The 20025-nt window shown below is 37.9% G+C and overlaps 1 protein-coding gene and 1 pseudogene across 3 annotated transcripts in view; one reads left to right on the plus strand and one right to left on the minus strand.

Annotated features, from left to right (window-relative positions):
* The window catches only part of SNRPE (small nuclear ribonucleoprotein polypeptide E), a 140010-nt gene that overhangs the window by 85054 nt on the left and 34931 nt on the right, over positions 1-20025 (plus strand). The window contains exons 7-8 of one of the 3 annotated variants that reach the window (XR_009560073.1): positions 9409-9683; positions 10380-10514. The gene's annotated coding sequence lies outside the window, so the exon portion shown is untranslated. Of the gene's footprint in view, positions 1-9408; positions 10515-12642; positions 13447-20025 lie in introns of those variants that run through there. The other 2 variants (XR_009560086.1, XR_009560072.1) reach the window with 2 other exon arrangements.
* Positions 1-20025, minus strand: part of LOC115861685 (small ribosomal subunit protein uS19-like) — a 149660-nt pseudogene that overhangs the window by 76222 nt on the left and 53413 nt on the right.

Raw genomic sequence — 20025 nt, forward strand, 5'->3', positions numbered from 1 at the left:
GCAAACAGAATCCAACAACATATTAAAATGATCATACACCATGATCAAGTGGGATTTATCCCAGAGATGCAAGAATTCTTCAATATATGCAAATCAATCAATGTGATACACCATATTAACAAACTGAAGAATAAAAACCATATAATCATCTCAATAGATGCAGAAAAACTTTTTGACAAAACTCAACACCAATTTATGATAAAAACTCTACAGAAAGTGGGCATAGATGAAACCTACCTCAATATAATAAAGGCCATATATGACAAGCTCACAGCAAACATCATTCTCAATGGTGAAAACCTGAAAGCATTTCCTCTAAGATCAGGAACAAGTCAAGGATGTCCACTCTCCTCACTATTATTCAACAGAGTTTTGGAAGTCCTATCCACAGCAATCAGAGAAGAAAAAGAAATAAAAGGAATGCAAATTGGAAAAGAAGACATAAAACTGTCACTGTTTGCAGATGATATGACACTATACATAGAGAATCCTAAGCATGCCACGAGAAAACTACTAGAATGAATTTGGTAAAACTGCAGAATACAAAATTAATGCACAAAAATTTCTTGCATTTTTATACACTAACAATGAAAGATCAGAAAGAGAAACTAAGGAAACAATCCCATTCACCACTTCAGCAAAAAGAATAACATACCTAGGAATAAACCTACCTAAGGAGGTAAAAAGACCTGTACTCAGAAAACTATAAGACACTGATGAGGGAAATCAAAGATGACACAAGCAGATGGAGAGATATACCATGTTCTTGGATTAGAAGAGTCAATATTGTGAAAATGACTATACTACCCAAAGCAATCTACAGATTCAATGCAGTCCCTACCAAATTACCAGTGGCACTTTTTACAGAACTAGAACAAAAAAATCTTAAAATTTGTATGGAGACACAAAAGACCCTGAATAGCCACAGCAATATTGAGGGAAAAAAATGGAGCTGGAGGAATCAGACTCCCTGACTTAGAACTATACTACAAAGCTACAGTAATCAAGACAATATGGTACTGACACAAAAACAGAAATATAGATCAATGGAACAGGATAGAAAGCCCAGAGATAAACCCATGGTCAATTAATGGTCAACTAATCTATGACAAAGGAGGCAAGGTTATACAATGGAGAAAAGACAGTCTCTTCAATAAGTGGTGCTGGGAAAACTGGACAGCTACATGTAAAAGAATGAAATTAGAACACTCCCTAACACCATACACAAAAATAAACCCAAAATGGATTAGAAACCTAAATGTAAGACCGAACACTATAAAACTCTTAGAGGAAAACATAGGAAGAACATTCTTTGACATAAATTACAGTAAGATCTTTTTTGACCCACCACCTAGAGTAATGGAAATAAAAACAAAAATAAACAAATGAGACCTAAGGAAACTTAAAAGCTTTTGCACAGCAAAGGAAACTATAAACAAGAGAAAAAGACAACCCTCAGAATGGGAGAAAAGATTTGCAAATGAATCAACTGACAAAGGATTAATCTCCAATATATATAACAGCTCATGCAGCTCAATATTAAAAAACAACCCAACCAGAAAATGGGCAGAAGACCTAAATAAACATTTCTCCAAAGAAGACAGAGATGGACAAGAGGCACATGAAAAGCTGCTCAACATCACTAATCATTAGAGAAATGCAAATCAAAACTACAATGAGGTATCACCTCACACCAGTCAGAATGACCATCATCAGAAAATCTACAAACAACAAATGCTGGAGAGGATGTGGAGAAAAGGGAACCCTCTTGCATTGTTGGTGGGAATGTAAATTCATACAGCCACTATGGAGAACAGTATGGAGGTTCCTTGAAAAACTAAACATAGAATTACCATATGACCCAGCAATACCACTACTGGGCATATATCCAGAGAAAACCATAATTCAAAAAGACGCATGCACCTCAATGTTCATTGTAGCACTATTTAAAATAGCCAGGTCATGGAAACAACCTCATTGCCCATTGACAGATTAATGGATAAAGGAGATGTTGTACATATATACAATGGAATATTAACCATAAAAAGGAAAAAAATTGGGTCATTTGTAAAGATGTGGATGGACCTAGAGACTGTCATACAGAGTGAAGTAAGTCAGAAAAACAAATATCATATATTAACATATATATGTAGAATCTAGAAAAATGGTATAGATGAACTGGTTTGCAAGGCAGAAATAGAGACACAGACGTAGAGAAAAAAATGTATGGACACCAGGGGTGGAAAGCAGGATGGGGGTAGTGGTGGTGGGATGAATTGGGAGATTGGGATTGACATATATACACTAATATGTATAAAATGGATAACTAATAAGAACCTGCTGTATAAAAATAAATAAAATGAAATTTTAAATAATAAATAAAACAAGGGGAATAAAACAGTTTGGGAAGCTTTATTTGTGGTCTTTGCTTCCCCTCAATGGTTCTTACAGATGCTAATAAAAACACTAGAATAATTAATGTTAACAGAAAAAAAACTTGTAAGGAAAGTCTAGAAGCTTTTTCTAACAAGGTAGAAATTTTAAAAGGACTTACCTCAAATGAATAAAGAAATCTTTAGATCGTTATTTAAAATGGGATAAATAAAATGGACATTTATGTGATTAGAACAGAAGGTTTTGATACTACACTATCTGAGGTTAAATGGGCCAAAAGGGACCCCTTACTGGTCTTCACAAGTCTGCTCTATTTATCCCAATTTAAATATATATATAATTATATTAATATAATATATATTAATATATAATATATATTAATATAAATATATATATATATATATTTAAAGGTCTTAGAAAAAAATTACACTGAGATACCTGACCAGCAATTATTTGGGGCAACATACCAAAAGGCCTGAGTTCCTTGGCTCAACCCCCCTCTGGGGATCCCAGAGCCTTTTATATAAAAAACAGATTAAATGGACAGGGAATAAAAAGAAAGAAAAACTTCTAGAACTCCTCCTGTAAGATCAAATCTTGTTGTTTATATCCTAATGAAAGCTAAAGTTAAATGTATAAAAGTTGATAGAATTGAGATGGAAGTGTATAAAATTGGTATATGTTTAAATGGGCTTTATATAAGATGGTTATATCTCTTTTTCTTTCATTATATTGTAGGGTAGACATGTTTCACTGGGGAATGCTTCCCTGTGTGGTATTATAAGACATGGCATATACATCTGCCCCTCAGAAAATATTAATTGAACATACTAAAGGGAACCAATTGGGTTACTTGAGCCATACAAATAAGTAAAAACTGGGAACTAACATTCAAGGGCTAATAAAAATAACATTAGTGATTTTGTTCTGGGTTTGACTTGTGAATTCGTAAAGAAGGCCTTTGCTGAATGCCTTATACAAGCTTTTGAAGGCATGATATATTAAACTCTAAAGCTGTAGAACAAAAAACGGAGCTGGAGGAATCAGAGTCCCTGACTTCAGACTATACTACAAAGCTACAGTAATCAAGATATTATGGTACTGGCACAAAAACAGAAATACAGATCAATGGAACAGGATAGAAAGCCCAGAGATAAACCCACGCACATATGGTCACCTTATATTTGATAAAGGAGGCAAGAATATACAATGGAGAAAAGACAGGCTCTTCAATAAGTGGTGCTGGAAAAACTGGACAGCTACATGTAAAAGAATGAAATTAGAACACTCCCTAACACCATACACAAAAATAAACCCAAAATGGATTAAAGACCTAAATGTAAGGCAAGACACTATAAAACTCTTAGAGGAAAACATAAGCAGAACACTCTATGACATAAATCACAGCAAGATCTTTTTTGACCCACTTCCTAGAGAAATGGAAATAAAAACAAAAATAAACAAATGGGACCTAATGAAACTTAAAAGCTTTGGCACAGCAAAGGAAACCATAAACAAAATGAAAAGAAAACCCTCAGAATGGGAGAAAATATTTGCAAATGAATCAATGGACAAAGGATTAATCTCCAAAATATATAAACAGCTCATGCAGCTCAATATCAAAAAAACAAACAACCCAATCCAAAAATGGGCGGAAGACCTAAACAGACATTTCTCCAAAGAAGACATACAGATTGCCAACAAACACATGAAAGGATGCTCAACATCACTAATCATTAGAGAAATGCAAATCAAAACTACAATGAGGTATCACCTCACACCAGTCAGAATGGCCATCATCAAAAAATCTACAAACAACAAATGCTGGAGAGGGTATGGAGAAAAAGGAAACCTGTTGCAACGTTGGTGGAATGTAATTTGATACAGCCACTATGGAGAACAGTATGGAGGTTCCTTAAAAAACTAAAAATAGAATTACCATATGACCCAGCAATCCCACTACTGGGCGTATACCCTGAGAAAACCATAATTCAAAAAGAGTCATGTACCACAATGTTCATTGCAGCTCTATTTACAATAGCCAGGACATGGACGCAACCTGAGTGTCCATTGACAGATGAATGGCTAAAGAAGATGTGGCACATATACACAATGGAATATTACTCAGCCATAAAGAGAAACGAAACTTAGTTATTTGTAATGAGGTGGATGGACTTAGAGTCTGTCATACGGCGTGAAGTAAGTCAGAAAGAGAAAAACAAATACCATATGCTAACACATATATATGGAAACTAAAAAAGAAAAAAAAAAGTTTGCGAAGAACCTAGGGGCAGGACAGGAATAAAGATGCAGATGTAGAGAATGGACTCGAGGACATGGGGAGGGGGAAGGGTAAGCTGGGACGAAGTGAGAGAGTGGCATGTACTTACATATACTACCAAATGTAAAATAGATAGCTAGTGGGAAGCAGCCACATAGCACAGGGAGATCAGCTCGGTGCTTTGTGACCACCTAGAGGGGTGGGATAGGGACGGTGGGAGGGAAACGCAAGAGAGAGGAGATACAGGTATATATGTATATGTATAGCTGATTCACTTTGTTATAAAATCGAAACTAACATACCATTGTAAAGCAATTATACTCCAATAGATGTTCAAAAAAAAAGAAAAAGAAAAAGAAAATAAAGCTGTAGAACATAGAACTCTTAACCTTCAGATTAGTTAGAAATCTTCTCATCAATATAATATATAGCGGGACAAATCAATGTTTTAGTATCATCTAAGTGACAGACCTGTTCTTTGGGGAAGTAAAAACAGCTGTCTTTTTCTTACAAATCTCTACAAACCAGAAAATGTAAATACAGGCCACAGTGACCTGAGACTCAGCCTAATTAGCTCAATCAGGCAAGACCTGCAAGCAAGGGGGGAAAATGACAAAGTGGTAGTTTTAAAATTCAAACCTCTGGGAATGCTCCCTCAGCTAAACTTTACAAAGAGTAAAGGCTTAGTCATCTGAGCGAGCAACTTTAATGTATTCCAATTGTTCTTTGTAAACTAGTATGTTTCTATTGTAATATCTGATGATTCATAACTAGGTTTTTTTTTTAAAGTGAAGGCATGAGATCTCTAGTTTTGTCTGTTTATATGTCTGTGTACACATCATATATATATATATGATAATACTCTGGAAAGTATCATCAAAATTGAATTACAAAGAGTTCAATTTAGAACTGCTTGCAAATTAAATATAAAAGAAACTGGCCAAGGGACTTCCCTGGTGGTCCAGTAGTTAAGAATCCACCTTCCAATGCAGAGGACATGGGTTTGATTCCTGGTCAGGGAACTAAGATTCCACATGGTGCGGAGCAACTAAGCCTGTGTGCCACAACTAGAGAATCCGCATGCCACAACTACTGAGCCCACGTGCTCTGGAGCCCACACAGCACAACTAGAGAGCCTGCCACAACTAGAGAGTCCACATACCACAACTACTGAGCCCACGCACTCTGGAGCCTGAGCGCCACAACTGGAGAGAAGCCTACATGACACAACTAGAGGAGCCCACATGCCACAACAAAGAGCCCACGTGCTGCAACCAAAAACTCCTGCATGCCGCAACAAAGATCCTGTGTGCCACAACTAAGACCCGATGCAGCCTAATTAATTAATTAATTTAAAAAAAAAGAAACTGGCCAAAATGACTTTCAGGCTCATGTGAACTGGGAAACATTTAATATTAAGTTGATACCTGGTATTAAAGTTTGTTGATATAATTAATATCGACATGCCTTTAGAGGCATCAATATTAAGTATAATACTTTATTGTACCTAAGTCTAATAAAATTCAAATAAAACCAAGGAAAATAATTTGATATGATGAAACTTTAAAGTAAATGTAAATGAGATAAGAGATTTTGGGTAAACTCTTTCAAATTAATTATGTTTTAGAAATGTCTACTTAAAATGATCTCTCCAGAAAATTTGGTAACTTAAAGTTCTAGAGTTGTACTAAATTAAGTAATGGAAATTTTTTGAATAGCTAGGTCATTCACTCACACACATACACACACACACACACACACACACACACACACACACACACCAATAAGATACTGAGACATCAAACTAAACAGAGAAACGAAAGGTATTTAGGACTATTAATGAATATTTTTGGTGCCACCCTGAGATGTTCTCTATATGAAAACAAATGTTTTTAGAAACTATCACTGGTATTTATGTTCACCAATCTACAGAATGCTAACATAAAAGACTGTTCAGAATTTCTTACCTAGTCTTCATTATAAATTAAGTTTTTTTGAGTTGAAGATTCAAATTTAAACATGTAATTAAAGCTAATAGCAATAATAAGGAAACATTTCAGTATGCAGTAGGAAAGTAGGATGTGTGTTTTCAGTAAAGAAGGTATGAGGAATGGAGTTACATTTTACTGAGGAAAAAGATTTTATGCATTGTCAGGATTAACTAAGTTTAGATTGAAGTTAATTAAGTAAATGGATTTTGTTGTTAAGTAAGCTAGCAAAAGACTGGAATTTGAACAAAGTTTCTTAGGGTGCTCCTTTTTGATAACAGATTGTGTGAGTTTCTGTGCACTTAAGTGATCTGTATTTGTTTGTTTGTTTTAATCTTTTTGGGACTTTGGTTAAATGAATAAGTATTGTTTCATAGAGACCAATGATTCTGTTGTATTTTAAAACATTTTTGATATTGTTAACAAACTTCCCAAATATTAAAATCTAACTAAAACTCTTCTAGCCTCCAGCTGGCTCTGGGATACTTCAAAAGAGCATCTCTGAGACATCTCAGAGAAGAATGTTAAACTAAGTTTATTTGGTATGTTAAATTACTTCAAAAACATTGTCAAGTGATTGGAGATGAACCTTAGGTTATAGTGTATGGATAAATGTCATTCATATAGATATTCCAAAATTTATAGGGAATCTCTAACCTCTGATATGTCCTGATATGATATTATCAGTCATAATTCGTTATTACCCTAATATGTTATATGTAACAAAAATAGCCAAGTTTCTTGCTAATTGCTTTGTACTCAAATCTTTAACCATGCTATTTTAAGTTTTGTCCTTTATAGATAATCATTATTTTACATTGATACTTTTACAAAATGAAGATTTTCAAGAAGACTCTTAAAAAGGACTTTTAAAACAAATATAAATTTCTGATAGCCTTTAGATAATACCACTGAACTGGGTAACAAATGACAAAACTCTAATGGAAAACCTGATGACTTTATCCAGATCAACAGGAATTAATTACATGGGACTGAATTAATTGATATGATTATAACTTTATGACTTTTTGGAAACTATACTAGCTTTAATCTTTGTTTTCCAGAAAAACCTTTCCTATTATGCTATGACCTACAACAACTTGATAAAATATATCTTTGTAAACAAAGATGACATGTTTATCTTTTTCTCTCTACCTGATTCTTCCAGAATTTGGCTTCTCCAGCTGGCTGTCCTGTGGACTTGATGGTTTATTACAATTGGATTACAACTAGTTATACTAGTCATTGTTTTAATTTGTTTCCAAATTGTTTATGATTTATGTCTCCCTGCTGCACCATGACTTTGTCAATATTACTAGTTGAATTACTTATATCCTATGTATTTTATAAGATTGTTGTCTCTTACAGTACCTATCTTGAGGAAATAGATCACATTTACAACTCCATATAGAATAATTGTAATAGTGTGATTCTAGGTGTGGGAAGAAGCAACAAGGGAAAATATCTCCTGGATCATAATAGGCTAGAAAGACAGAGGATCCAGAGAATATTTAATTATCTACAGGACGTATCCGGAAATTAGCACCTGGAGTGGCATATCAACAAGAATTTTTGCCTGATCTGAGACAAGGCTCCCAGGGCTGTGGGACAAAAATTAGTCATGAAATGTCTTCCAAATATTGGTCAAATTTTGGACCAAGAGGAGGAACTGAGAAATGGAATATTGCCTGCCACATCAGTAAACAAACGATGTCACAGTCATCAGTGATTGCAGCCACTGCCAACAACAGTGAGCTGATGAGCCGTGATGTGAAAACACAGGATACTGGACCCAGACAGCTGAGGTGCATATCAAAGGAATGATTTCAGTGAGCCCAGACTCTCGTATCTTCCCATATATAGAAAAGCACTTAATTCCTTAACTTGAGATATCTGGTTTTCTTTAACTAACAATAATTTTTGATGTTCAGACTACCTACCCTTTGCTGTAGAACTCCTTTATATCCTGGCTCTCTGCTGCGCCTCCTCAGAGCAGTTGTCTCAGGGTTACTTGAGATGCTGCCTCCTAAAAATGAGATGCTGAAGTCCTAAAAATTTCCACTGAATAATACATAACCCTCAACTTTTAGGTTGTGAATATTTTTTTAGTCAACACCAATCAGAACATAAACTCCATGAAAGCAGCAACCTTATATTAATTACCACTGTTTCCTCAAGGTCGAGAATGTGTCTGGCACATCATAGGAACTCATTAATATTTGTTTATGGATGAAAGAATGTTAGTAACATTGCTGGGTCTTGTCACATGTATTTCCATCCCTACTGAACTTAAAAACCAGGTGTGGACCTTCTATTTCTTAGCATCACCAATTGTTTTCTGGTTAATGGCCTTAGCCTCCAGGCTTAGACCCAGAACAAAAGAGCCTGCATTGAACCTATCTTCTCTAATCTCCCCAGGAATGTTGCCCTTGCCCCACAACTGCATTCCATTCCTTGCCTTGGAATGGGATCCCTCTTTCAGCAAAGGCATGCATGAAAAGAGGCTGTTTAGGGGACCAGGGTCAGGGTTCCAGCAATTATCGATGCTTTCTCCATCTTCCCAGTGAGATTTTCAGGATCACCTTTTTTTCCCCCAGTCAATGGTATCAACCAGTCTAAGACAAAAAGAAAAAAAGAGCAAATCAGACCATTTGGTTGGCTGCATTTGGACCTGGCGAGTAACTGATTTGTTGATCTGGATTTCAGAATCTGATTTGTGGTTTTGTTTTTCTTTTCTGCTTCCAGGTTGGCCACCCTGAACTGGAATTTGTGTTACTGCCCCTTGTGAGAATATTCAGCCTCCTCTGATTAGCCTAATGTGCTTTCAACAGATATGTATTGAGTGCCTACTGTGTGTCAGACACTGTTGTTAGCACTTGGAATGCATCAGAAAACAAAAGAGACACAAGTTCCTTGCCCTGCAGGAGCTTCTACTCTCTTGGCATGGATGATCGGTGGGATAACAATACACAATAAACATAATAAAGAAGTAAATGGTATAGGATATTGGAGGGTGATAAGTAAGTACTTTGGAGAAAAGAAAAAGTAGATGAGAATAAAGAGATTGGGGTGAGGGGAGGTAGATCACAATTTTAAACAGAGGAACCTCCTTTAGAATGGGACATCTCAACAAAAAGATGAAGGAGTTGAATTATTAGATATTCAGCCATGTGAATATCTAAGATTTTCAACCATGTAAATATCTAAGAGCAGAGCGTTTCAGGCAGAGGGAGCAACGAATACTAAGGCCTTAATGCAGGATCCTGTGTGGCCTGTTAAGGAATAGTTGTGTTGTTGGAACAGGCTGAATGGGAGTTGGTAGGAGACGAGGCCAGGGAAGTGATGGGGATCAGATCATGCAGGGCAGTTAGGAGTGGTTTTTACTCTGAGTGACAGGATTTTTAACAGAGAGGTTAAAGTATCCCTCAGGTGCTTTGTTAAGAACAGCTGTAAAGACACAAGGGTAGAAGCTGGGCGATCTCTTCCTTACTATCCCAGTAATCTAGGCAAGAAAAGATGGTGGTAGCAGGGGAAGTAGCTGTAGGGGAGGAAAAAGTTTTCCTTGACTCTTTTAGGTCCCTCAGTTGGGTCTGAAATTTAAACTGATAAAGATTAACAGGAGAAAATCATACATATTTATATTACGTGACACAAGAGTATTCATAAGGAAATGAAGACCCGAAAAAATGGTTACACCTGAGTGCTTTTAATGCTAGGTTTGTTGAGGAGTGGAAAGTCATGGAAAGATGTGCTAGGACAAAGAGTCTGAGCTACGCATAATAACCTGGAGAAAACTCAGCAAGTCTTGTTCATTCGGATTCTTCTTCGTGTCCAAGTCTCTTCTCTTGGAGGTAAGAATATTTCTTTCCTCTGGGTATAGGGAGAACACTTCTCACATGAGCGTCTTGGGATCTGCTTCAGGGGGAAAGGGCAGGGGAGGTCAGAGTGACGTTCCTGCTTCTGCTGTTTTCTCAAACCCCTTCAGCTTAAGATATTCAATATGCCCAGGTGCCATATGGAATAGTGTGTCCTAAACCCCATCATAGTGAAGATGGTTAGATTCTGGATACACTTTGAATATAAGCCCACTGAAGGAAATAGATATGGCATTTGAGATAAAGGAAGAAGTCAAAGATGACTCCACGGTTTTCTCTTGAACATCTGAACAGAGTTGCCACCGGCTGAGATGGGAGAGCCAATCTGAGGTGTATATTAGATTTCCAGGTGGAGAAGTTGAGCAAGAGGTTGGATATACAGTCAGGAGCTCAGGAGAGAGGTCTGTTGGCATATATAAAGCATTCAAAGCCCTGAAACTGAATGAGAGAGTGAGAGTAGAGAAAGACTAGAGGACCGAAGACTGAGTCCTGGGCACTCCGACATTTACAGCAGTGCTGATGATAGAAATACAATGTGAGTCAGGTCAGTTTTAAGTTGTCTAGTAGCCCACATTTAGAAAAAGAAAAAGAAACAGGTGAAAGTAATTTTAAACTATATTTTATTTAACCTAAGATATCCAAAGTATTATCATTTCAACATGTGATCACTATAAAAATTATTAATGAAATATTTTGTATGCCCTTCTATCCTGGTAGGTCTTTGAAATCTTGTATGTGTTACATGCTTACATCAGTCTCACTTCAGGCTGACCACTTCTAGTGCTCTATAGCCCTCTGAGGCTAGTAACTATGGTGTTGGACAGTGCAGGTTTAGAGGTTTGGGAGAAGAGAGGCTATCAAAGGAGACTGAGAGGGGAGAATCTATGAGGTAAATGGAAGCTGAGACACCATGGCCTCCTGGAAGCCAGGTGAGTAGAAGTGGTGATAATCTGTAGAAGTGCTTTCATGATAGTTTCAGTTTGCTTGGTGATGAAGCAAGCCAGGTTCACTGCCCAGGGTGAGAATATGTGAGGAGGTGTTGCGGGTATGAGGAGATTAGGGGAGAGAGCGGGAGAGGGAACAGATTAGGGGAGTAAAGGATGATTGCTGGACAGCATAAAGACGCACTGAGACTGATAATCATGAATTTAAAGTGAGAATAAGTCAGTGAGGTTGGGTGTTTTTCTCCAGTCACAAAGACTCAGGCAAGATAGGCAGAGACTTGGATTTAACCAGGGTAATGGTTTATGCCCTCCATCTTGATGCCACTTTGTTTTGATTAAAGTTATTCTGATTGCAAATAACATAAATCAGCTCACATTAGGTAAATCAAAAAAGAAAATTTGTTGGAAGAATTCTGGATAATATTCAGAAATCAAAGTCTTCCAGGAGAGTCAGGAAGCAGACAGCAGTCAGGAACCACGTTCCGGGTATGGCTGCCTCGTCAGCCTCATCCAGCATGCCTCCTCTCTTGCTTCTCTATCCACGATCACACAGAGATGGTGACCCCACCAGTGCCAAGTACTTACCACCTCATCCCCAGCCTCAGAACTCACAAATGTCTTTGAATTTACATTACTAAGAGAGAGAATCTGATGGAACAAGCTTGGACCAAATGGGGTGTGAGTCAAGGAAAAAATCATGGGGAAAAGGCAACAATTAATCATTCAAAATATTATCCCATACCATACATTTGCAAAAACATATAGCATCAGAGACTGACTCCTAATAAATATTCATAACAAAGGAAGTTTTGTGGAATATTCACTGTTATAGGATAAATTTTTTAAAGATAAAATCATGATGCTCTTACAAATATAAAATGAACACGCCCAAAGATTTTATTTAACTCATTAATTAATGAAGAAATAAGTAATGTTTCAACAAGTTCAAAGGAGAATTCAAAGACCAGACATATATGTAGGCCCTAAAATGAATCTACAAATAGACGCAAAACTAGTTGTTTTCTTTTTTTGGAGGTGGGGGTGGGGGGGTAGGGAATCAAGTGTCCCTTCACGGGACAAGATTCATTTGCAAGTGTATAAAGCAGAGTTATTGGGCTTCCCTGGTGACGCAGTGGTTAAACATCCGTCTGCCAATGCAGGAGACATGGGTTCAAGCCCTGGTCCTGGAAGATCCCACATGCCACGGAGCAACTAACCCCATGCACCACAACTACTGAAGCCTGTGCTCTAGAGCCCATGCTCCGCAACAAGAGAAGCCACCACAATGAGAAGCCTGTGCACTGCAACGAAGAGTAGCCTGCCCCCCTCCTCTCTGCAATTAGAGAAAGCCTGCGGGCAGCAGCAAGACCCAATGCAGCCAAAAATTAATTAATTAATTTTTAAAAAACCAGAATTATTTGCATTGTTATGTTATCTACAACTTACATTGTTGTAAAATAGCTCAGAGACAATGAAATGTGCAAACCCCTTTCAAAGAATCAGATAACCTAAACGGGTGTGTTTTAGATAATGCATAGTTTCCAATTGAATACATCCAGTAACTCTTTGATCCATTTCAAAATTTTTCACAACTTTTCCTGAGAACTGAAAATGCCCAAATTGTTGGTAAGCACATTTCTTCATGATTCTCTCATTGTCCAACATTTTTATGTGCTTAATATTATTTTGGTGCCTTTTCATTTTTAAAAATAAAGTTTTACATTTAATTATTTAAAGTTATATGGCCCTCAGAATCACAATTGCACACAATAAAACATCAGATATACAGATTCCTTGGTAAATGTGCATAAGTTGTAACCCTGTAAGTCCCAGAGTTCTATCATCTCATCTACTTTGGTTTTCCTAAGCCATATTAGATCTCTGCATCTAAAAAAGTACAAATGGGGGCTTCCCTGGTGGCGCAGTGGTTGGGAGTCCGCCTGCCGGTGCAGGGGACACGGGTTCGTGCCCCGGTCCGGGTGGATCCCACATGCCGCGGAGCGGCTGGGCCCGTGGGACATGGCCGCTGGGCCTGCGCGTCCGAATCCTGTGCTCCGCAACGGGAGAGGTCACAACAGTGAGAGGCCCGCGTACAGCAAAAAAAAAAAAAAAAAAAAAAAAAGGAAAAAAAAAAAAAAAGTACAAATGGGAGAACTATTAGTGATATGAGCAAATACTTCTGCAGATCAGAATATGCCACCCCAGGGTATGTCATTTTAGCATAAAGACTATTTTGAGCTGGAGGCAAGTGACAATCAACAGATGCAGAAAAAAAGCCTTCTCAGAACTTTCTCTATTGACTGAAAGCAGACACTTCTGAGAAATGAGGACTGCTATAAATCTCTTTTTCTGGGAGAGTTTTAACAGCCATGAAGAAGATGAAAAATCAGCACTGAGACAGGTCTGCAAACAAAGCTTATTGAAATAACCGTTATCTTCCATTCCTTTCCGTGTGTACTTACCTTCCCACAGTTTACCACTCTAAAAGCCTAAACTAATTTTCCTTTGTCTTATCACTTCTCTACAAATTTATTGTTCTTTGTTAAGGTGCTATACAAGTCCCGAGTTCTAACCACCCCTTTGAGTTACTCATCACTGAATTTCCCCCATGTGTATGCACTCTGCACATGTTAATAAACTGTTTTTCTATTGTTACTCTGTCTTTTGTCAGTTTAATTCCCAGGGCCCCAGCAGGAGAAAGGTTTTTTTCCTCCCCTCTGCTCACAAGATTAATGTTAAACTTTATTTTTTTTTAATTAATTTATTTACTTGCCTATGCCACGTCCTAGTTGTGGCATGTGGGATCTTTAGTTGCAGCATGCAGGATCTTTTTGGTTGTGGCATGTGGGATATTTTAGTTGCAGCATGGAGAAACTAGTTCCCTGACCAAGGATCGAACTCCGGCTCCCTGTGTTGGGAACATGGAGTCTTAACTGCTGGACCACCAGGGAAGCCCCTAATGTTAAACTTTAAAAAGCAGTATACAAAAGTGCTTATTCTAGTGGATCTAAACTTTTTCCTTTGTCTTCTTTTTTCATTTTGAGAACCTAAAAAATGCAGAATATAATTACCTATATTCTCCTTCCCAGAATTCATAGTTGCTAAAAGTCATATTTTCCCAGTTGTTTTGCCTGTTGTGGTAGATTATATTCCTGTTCCCGTAGATTATATTCCTGTTCCCAAATGATTCACCTCCTTTCCTGAGAGAATTATATGTAACTCCCCTCCTATTGCCATGTGAGTTTTAGGACACATCCCATGTATGGCAGGCTTGGCCACCTGACTTGTTTTGTGGGTTAAAGGCTATGTGCTACTCCCTAGCTGATGCTTTAATAACCATGGCACTCCACTTTTCTTTTCCCTCTGCTGAGAAATTAGTTTCTTCCCAATAGAAACTTTTGCTGCCACTTAAATCTCAGAATAAAGAAGCCATATAGAGCAGAGCCCTAGCCAACCTGCAGCTGAGCTGACATGAGCAAGAAATACACCTTTGTGATTATAAGCCATTGGGACCTGGGAATATTGTTCATTACTGTAGCACCACCTACCTATGCATTTCCTTTTTAAAAAATTACACATGTGCTCCCAGGGATGCAAGGATTTTTCAGTATATGCAAATCAATCAATGTGATACACCACATTAACAAACTGAAGAATAAAAACCGTATGATCATCTCAATAGATGCAGAAAAAGCTTCTGACAAAATTCAACACCGATTTATGATAAAAACTCTCCAGAAAGTGGGCATAGAGGGAACCTACCTCAACATAATAAAAGCCATATACAACAAACAGCTAACATCATTCTCAATGGTGAAAAACTGAAAGCATTTCATCTAAGATCGGGAACAAGACAAGGATGTCCACTCTCACCACTTTTATTCAATATAGTTTTGGAAGTTCTAGCCATGGCTATCAGAGAAGAAAAAGAAATAAAAGGAATGCAAATTGGAAAAGAAGTAAAACTATCACTGTTTGCAGATGACATGATACTATACATAGAAAATTGTAAAGACACTACCAGAAAACTACTAGAGCTCATCAATGAATTTGGTAAAGTTGCAGGATACAAAATCAATACACAGAAATCTCTTGCATTCCTATACACTAATAATGGAAGATCAGAAAGAGAAACTAAGGAAACAATCCCATTTACCATCACATCAAATAGAATAAAATACCTAGGAATAAACCTTCCTAAGGAGGCAAAAGACTTGTACTCAGATAAGATGTTGATGAAAGAAATCAAAGATTGCACAAACAAGTAGAGAGATATACCATGTCCTTGGATTGGAAGAATCAATATTGTGAAAATGACTATACTACCCAAAGCAATCTACAGATTCAGTGTAATCCCTATGAAATTACCAATGGCATTTTTCACAGAATTAGAACAAAAAGATTTACAATGTGTATGGAAACACAGAAGACATCGAATAGCCAAAGCAGATCTTGAGAAAGAAAAACAGAATCAGACTCCCTGACTTCAGACTATACTACAAAGCTATAGAAATCAAAACAGTTTGGGAGACTTACCTGGTGGTGCAGTGGTTAAGAATCCACCTGCCAATGCAGGGGACATGGGTTCAATCCCTGGTCCGGGAAGATCCCACATGCCTTGGAGCTACTAAGCTCGTGCACCACAACTACTGAGCCTGCGCTCTAGAGCCTGTGTGCCACAACTACTGATGTCCACGTGCCTAGAGCCTGTGCTCTGCAACAAGAGAAGCCACTGCAATGAGAAGCTCGTGCACCACAGCAAAGAGTAGCCCCCTCTCACCGCAACTAGACAAAAGCACATATGCAGCAATGAAAACCCAATGCAACCAAAAATAAATAAATTAATTTAAAAGAAAAAGAAATAAGGCCAAGATTGTGGAAAAAAAAAAAAAACACAAACAAGCAAACAAAAAAACAGTTTGGTACTGGCACAAAAACAGAAATATAGATCAATGGAACAGGATAGAAACCCCAGAGATAAACCCACGCACCTATGGTCAACTAATCTATGACAAAGGAGGCAAGAATATACAATGGACAAAAGATAGTCTCTTTAATAAGTGGTGCTGGGGAAACTGGACAGCTACATGTAAAAGAATGAAAATAGAACACTAACACCATACACAAAAATAAACTCAAAATGGATTAAAGACCTAAATGTAAGGCCAGATACTATAAAACTCTTAGAGGAAAGCATGGGCAGAACATTCTCTGACATAAATCGCAGCAATATCTTTTTGGATCCACCTTCTAGAGTAATGAAAATAAAAACAAAAATAAACAAATGGGATCTAATGAAACTTAAAAGCTTTCACATAGCAAAGGAAACCATCAACAAGATGAATAAACAGCTCACAGAATGGGAGAAAATATTTGCAAATGAAGCTACCGACAAGGGATTAATCTCCAAAATATACAAACAGCTCATGCAGCTCAGTATCAAAAAAACAAACAACCCAATCAAAAAATGGGCAGAAGGTATAAATAGACATTTCTCCAAAGAAAATAAACAGATGGCCAAAAAGCACATTAAAAAGGTGCTCAACATCACTAATTCTTAGAGAAATGCAAATCAAAAGTACAATGAGCTATCTCCTCAAACAATTCAGAATGGCTATCATCAAAAAATCTACAAACGGGGCTTCCCTGGTGGCTCAGTACTTGAGAGTCCGCCTGCTGATGCAGGGGACACGGGTTCATGCCCCGGTCCGGGAAGATCCCACATGCCACGGAGCGGCTAGGCCTGTGAGCCATGGCCGCTGAGCCTGCGCATCCGGAGCCTGTGCTCCGCAACGGGAGAGGCCACAACAGTGAGAGGCCCACGTACTGCAAAAAAAAAAAATCTACAAACAATAAGTGCTGGAGAGGATGTGGAGAAACGGGAACCCTCCTACACTGTTGGTGGAAATGTAAATTGGTACAACCATTATGGAGAACAGTATGGTTGTTCCATAAAAAAATAAATATAGAACTATCATATGATCCAGAAATACCACTCCTGGGCATATACCCAGAGAAAACCATAATTTGAAAAGACACATGCTCCCCAATGTTCATTGTAGCACTATTTACAATAACCAAGACATGGCAGCAACCTAAATGTCCATCGACAGAGGAATGGTTAAAGAAGATGTGGTACATATATACAATGGAATATTACTCAGCCAAAAAACAAGAATGAAATAATGCCATTTGCAGCAACATGGATGGATCTAGAGATTGTCATACTGAGTGAAGTAAGTCAGACAGAGAAAGACAAATATCATATGGTATCACTTATTTGTGGAATCTAAAAAAAACGGTAAAAAAATTACACTTGTGCTATATGTAAAATCTTCTGCTAAACTTTGCATACTACATTTTCTTTTTCAGTATTCACTTTTCTTCTTGTTGAAACAGTTCTTTCAGTGAGAGTCTGTGATTACTAAAATTTCTGAGATCTTTCATGCCTAAAGGTGTCTTTACTTTTACTCTGGAATAATAGTCTCACTGGGCATAGAATTTTATATTTAGCATTATTTATTTCACCATTTTGATGATTTTATTCCATTGTTTTTTGGCATCTGCTGTTAAATATGAGAAAGTCTGGTATCAATCTGATTCATGTTTCTTGTTAAATAGTCTGTTTTACCTCTTTGGTAGCTTTTAATGTTTCCCTTTCTTGTTTTCAAGTGTGGCTATGAGTTTTTTAATCTATTTTCTCCCTGATCTTATGTGTTTGGACAAGGAGGAGGAAGTTTCAACATTTGTTCCACCTGCTCTCTCGGCTCTTGCATTAATAAATGGAGTGAACTTGTTTTGCTGACATATACTCATCATTTTGAATTGTCTATTTTTATATAATGTTGCAAAAGCCTGATTAATATTAATAAATAGTGTCTTTTTTAGTTCTTGTGTCTTCCTTTAGAGATTTCCCCCTCTTCTCTTCTTTCAGGCTATCAGCTGCCAGTTCACTCTAATGTCCATGTAACCATGCATAGCAATCTTCTGCATGTTGCTTGGCCTCTTCACTTCTCCCCAGCCACCTCAGAATGATTCCTCCTACTTTATTGTACAGAGCATTGTGTTCTCTCTAGCCCCTGCCTCCAAACTCAGCTTGTGACTTCACTTTGAAAACCTACAGTATTATTCACATGCGCTAGTACACAATGGGATATCTCTTTTGACTCTTTTTCTTTTTCCTACAGTTCAGCAAACAGAAAGAAATGGTATAGAAATTTCTTTCCTCATTGATATAAATCATGCCCCTGTATTAGTAAGACTTGTGTCTGAGTCCTATTAATAAAGACCCAAATTAAAGGGCTTAATCTAATAAAACTTTCTGTACCCCTCACCTAAATAAACCTCATAGGTAGGCATTTTGAGGCTAATATTGTAGTTCTTCAGTCATCAGGGACCCAAGCACTTTCTACCTTTCTCTTTGGCTTTCCTTAACAGGAACAGGGAGTCCTTTTCAAACTCCCTTCACGGTCCCTTCATGGTTTCAAGAAGGCTGCTAGATCTCCAGCCATCACAACCACATTCCAGCCAGGTCAAAGAGGAAGGTGGGAAGGGCAAAAAGGTATGCCTCTTTAGGAGAAGTTCCCAGATACCTAACCTCTTCTACTTATGTTTCATTGGCCATTCCTAGCTACAAGGGAAATATTTTAGTCTCAAATAAATTGAATATATTGCCTGTATGCCATCACTTTTGGTTGCTCTACAGTGTACCTTAGCTTACAATGGTGGAACAGACTCGATTCTTTCCCTTAAGGAATGGGAAATTATTTTTGCTCCTCCTTATGCTTAAGAGTATTAAGAATTTAGAGATAATTTTGTCTGGAAAAAGGGAATGGGGAGAAAGGCAGGGCAAGAATGAGAACAAAAAAGAGCAGTCTTGGATTGAAAGTAGTGAAATCAGGAGGGCAAATTTGTCCTCAGGGCCCAGTAGTATTTTCGCCTAACCCCAGACTGCCCCCTTATCTTCCTTTTCCCCTTCCTCCTCCTCCTCCTGTCTCCTCTCAGCCAAGCTTGGCTTCCATTCAAACTTTCCGGAAATCCCCTACCCAATTTCCAGCTTTTGAAACAATGACTCTCTGGAGACTATTCCCATTGTCCTTGGAACCAGAACAATGAGAGAGTAGAGGCTCCTCTCTGGCTTCAGGCTATGTCCTTACTCCCAGCCTTCCTCCAAAGTAAAAGCTTCCTCAACCCTCCAATCACTGTCCTCTTCTGTTTAGAGGCAGGAAGTTGGGGGAGGTAGACAAAAAGCACTTTCTATCAACAGCTTTTGATGCCTGAAGTCAATGCCAGCCCCTTAAGTACAGCGTGGGGCCTGTCCCCTCTTAGCTGGAACTCAGAAGGAGTCTCTCTGCAGGGCTGCAGTTGGACACCTGAGCATGCTGGGGGTTGGCAGGCGAACTCAGGACCTGAGTCGTGTATTTTCTAAGTCTCTTTTGATGCCTTAGTTTCCCCTGTCATTGAAGTGAGAGGACCAGAGGCCATTCTAAATGAATTGGCAGTTTAGCCTTACAGCCAGCCTCTCTTGCACTCCCAACTCTGAC

This window comes from Globicephala melas, chromosome 1, assembly GCF_963455315.2.
Source record: "Globicephala melas chromosome 1, mGloMel1.2, whole genome shotgun sequence".
In the NCBI taxonomy this organism is placed as follows: domain Eukaryota; kingdom Metazoa; phylum Chordata; class Mammalia; order Artiodactyla; family Delphinidae; genus Globicephala; species Globicephala melas.